Raw genomic sequence first — 3,622 nt, forward strand, 5'->3', positions numbered from 1 at the left:
AGAAATTTCAGGTGCTGCAATAATTGAAGGCATTGGCCCTGAATTAGGCTGAGAGCAAGATGTTAAGAAGTAAGCAGTAGTATGAAGGTGAACCCAGTTTCTTATCATGATTAAAATGTGTAAGTAGACGAATGCTTCCTAGAAGTAATGTTTCAATGTCTGTCTCAGGAGATAGGTTTTCTGAAATATTTTGTCATTTTGATAAAGCTCAGGCACCACCATACCTCACAGCCTTCCATTTTGCATGGAATAGCTGGTCATTCTCATTTACAGAGCCAATATTATGAGAAAAGAAATGAATCTAGCAGAGAACCTGATGGTTTTACTACAAAGTTTAGTTATTTATACTCGAGGGAATATGGGCAGCTTTGAGATAGTGCGCCAAGTGTTAAAGAAGTGACGCAAAAATTATTATAACGCTTTACTTAGAAAAAAAATACTGTTTTGGTTGAAAGTCCTAAGTAAATCCAGGTTTCTATTAGAAATACTAAAATAAATTGTTTTCTGTTTTAAAGCTCAGCTTAAGCTCATTCATAAACGCATTTGCTCTCATTTCTCAGAAATGGTACTGTTACATCCATTTGATGATGTTTGGTGTACTGCCAAGGACACACTAAGTCTGACAAATTGCTGTAATACCCAAGAAGAGTGAAATGCAGCTAAGCAGAATGCAGGTGTGATGAGTATATGGGGGGAGATTGGTCACAGTGGTGATAACGGCTCCAGAGATGGAAAGGCCGCCTCACTCTAACTTTGAGAAAAATAGCAGTAAGCCTGTTTCAGCTAGGGGGTTACTAAGCACAAATTCAGCTCTCTAAGCACAAACTGAAATTGCTCATGGTGTGGGGGTCCGTATTTGGCATCATCTTGTACTTATGTGCTATCTTTGGCCTTTTTCAGCTAACATAGTGCAGAGCAGGTAGCACCTTTCATATTTTGAAGTATTCCAAACAGATTTGTCTCTCTCCCTACAAGCGCTGCTTCCGCTTTTTTTTTTTTTAGCCATATTTATTGGAGGAATAAGATCCATTTGTTTCTCCTGCCAAGTGAGTTGTGGACCACCTGTCTTCATCCTTCATACAGCCCATTCAGAAAACATACTCTGGTTAATCTGTCCTATTTAGAAGGGCTATACATCCCTTTAAAACAACAGCAAAAGAAGCCAATCTTAGTAAAGAATGAAGGCAATAACACTGCATACCTAGGCAGGGCTGAATAATGCAATTTGTGAGGCCCTGTAGCTAGGACAGAGGCAGACAAAAGGCAGCACTATTGGAGAGCAATAACTACCTTTCAAACTGTGAAAGTTGCCTGTATCAGATTTCACTGTGAAAAAGTTTGAAGCTTAAATAAAGTATACTAGGTTCTCCACTTCACTGAAATTACTGTGAAATAACTAACGCGTGCTCGAGTTCTCCAACATACTCAGTAACATAATTACACTTTCAGAATGCAAAGAACAAACAAACATGGCACAGATCTGAATTGTTGAGCTTGCAGTTTCTGTCAAACTGATTGCTTCCGCCTTGGGGCCGGCATCACAATGTAAATAACAGCATGGGAAAAAGCTGTACAATATGAGGACACAGTTACTTGACATGCGTTGTTCTTAAAAAATAAAATCATAAGAATGTATCTGCCTGATTGTCATCAAACTGGTTTTAATTAGGAAACACTGGCGTTTCAGTCTGTCATAGGGAATTTATTTTATGCCTGAATGTTCACCAGCGTACAAAAAATCCTAGAAAAGAGGTGAGTCAAAGTATAGCACCCCTTCTTACACTGTGTGACAATGCTAAAAGTCCGTGCATTTTATAGGTCTTGAATACAAAACTTTCCTGTTTAGAGTTGCCGCCCAGGTTGTTTTATTGACACCAACCATCTATCTGTTCGTTCCAGCCATTCATTCATATACTGGTAACACGCGAGCCTGAACTCTGCCAGCTATTTGAATAAAATCTACAGCACAGCAGGCCTGGAATTTTTCGTGTTTTATACATATCATCTATAAGCATGAGTCTGTTCTTAGTGAAAAAAATTTACAGCAAAAGAAAGTATTTTGGTTTCTTCTAATGTAAGAATCTCAAACTTTTGTTTGTGTGGGACTTTGTTGTGTAATTAAAGTTGTGCATCACTCCACACACAGTATGTTTTAATTATTGCAGTCGATTAGATTTTACAACTCATTCGGCAAAGAATGGCAGGGGATCACTAGGAAGAACAATAGCGACTATGAGAAAAAGAAGAAGAAAAGAAAAGGGACTCCCTATTCCGAGTCTACATAAAGAATACTTTGCAGATAGTATTATGCTGGTAAATCCTCACAGACCAGATGTGGCTTGTATTAACAAAAGCACTGAGTTTGTGAGAAGGGCCTGTAGCAGCCTGCTGGGCTAGCTATGCTGGAACAGAAGAGTAAATAAAACCTCAGCTGACTGAATCTTTACCAGCAAAACTTCCTGTGATCTGGGCATGTTTCTGGAACTGTATTCTGGACTGAAATGCCTTGAAAATTTTGCGTACTCCAGGTAATCACTCTATGACCCCCGTTTAGCTATATAATTCTTGACACACTATATTTAATCTGCATTTCAGAATATAAATATTCTGTTTAAATGAGAGATTCTGGCAGTTTATGTCATTTAGCTATGGTTCTACAAAAGCACATAAAAATCCATCTCTTATTAACTTTAAAAAGATTTCCTTATAAATTGCAAAGTGGTTCTAAAAGAATGGACATATTTAAATTCCCTTCTCATGGGCTGGATATGAGACATTTGAATCTGCTGCTGATGCAATGAATAGTAAAACATTCCTTGAGTTAACGATGCAGTCTTAACAGGCTACTCCAGGTACTGTTGTTTCTGAGTTTGTGGGGGCAAGAACTGGTAGCACTCTGAAAATGTAGTGGTTTCCCAGTATTAAATTGCCAGTAAAACCTGGCTTTTTTTTCCTGTGCATTCATCTCATTACTCATTATTGCCAGCACTGTGAGGATTTCTGCATAGAATGAGCATACAAACTGAGGCAGAAAAGAAAGGTGTAATGGAATAGGCTTCAAATTGCAGTTTGAAGCAATTTGCAGTTCCGCAACAACTGATATTGTGAAAAGGCTCCTGACATAACTGACATGCCAGTGTTATTGTTATATAAAGCAGAGAAAAAGTATACATTAGGCTTACACTAAAGTATAGCTGCCCAGGGAAAGTTCAGTTGAGCCATATCTAACAGCCAGTGCAGTATATTTGATTACTATAGGTTTCAATCTGTAATCAGGTAAAACCGCATTAGCAATGTTGTTTCCAGGGTGGGATCTAGGATGGGATCTAGACCATTTAAACAACAGACAGCAATATAGTCTCATTACTTTTCAAATCTCTAGCCTCCATAGGCGCTGAAATTTATCAGACGGTTACATATTCTTCTCTTTCTGCATTTAAATGTATGATACTATCTTCAAATATAGTGCTCTGGCAGGATGTTTAGCTCTGGCTTTAGAAAAAAGCTCAGAAAAAATAGTCATTGTTCACCTTTTGAAAGACTTCTGATAACAGTTTCTGGAGAACTGTATCAAGTTTCTTGGGCACTTAGCTATATATTCTCAGAAGCATCTGCTCTTGGG

The 3,622-nt window shown here is 38.1% G+C and overlaps 1 protein-coding gene across 1 annotated transcript in view; it reads right to left on the reverse strand.

Annotated features, from left to right (window-relative positions):
- KCNB2 (potassium voltage-gated channel, Shab-related subfamily, member 2) overlaps nucleotides 1-3,622 on the reverse strand; it is a 197,279-nt gene that overhangs the window by 2,799 nt on the left and 190,858 nt on the right. The window lies entirely within an intron of this gene.

The sequence above is a fragment of the Pygoscelis adeliae genome, unplaced genomic scaffold (assembly GCF_000699105.1).
Source record: "Pygoscelis adeliae isolate BGI_AS28 unplaced genomic scaffold, ASM69910v1 Scaffold101, whole genome shotgun sequence".
NCBI classification, from domain to species: domain Eukaryota; kingdom Metazoa; phylum Chordata; class Aves; order Sphenisciformes; family Spheniscidae; genus Pygoscelis; species Pygoscelis adeliae.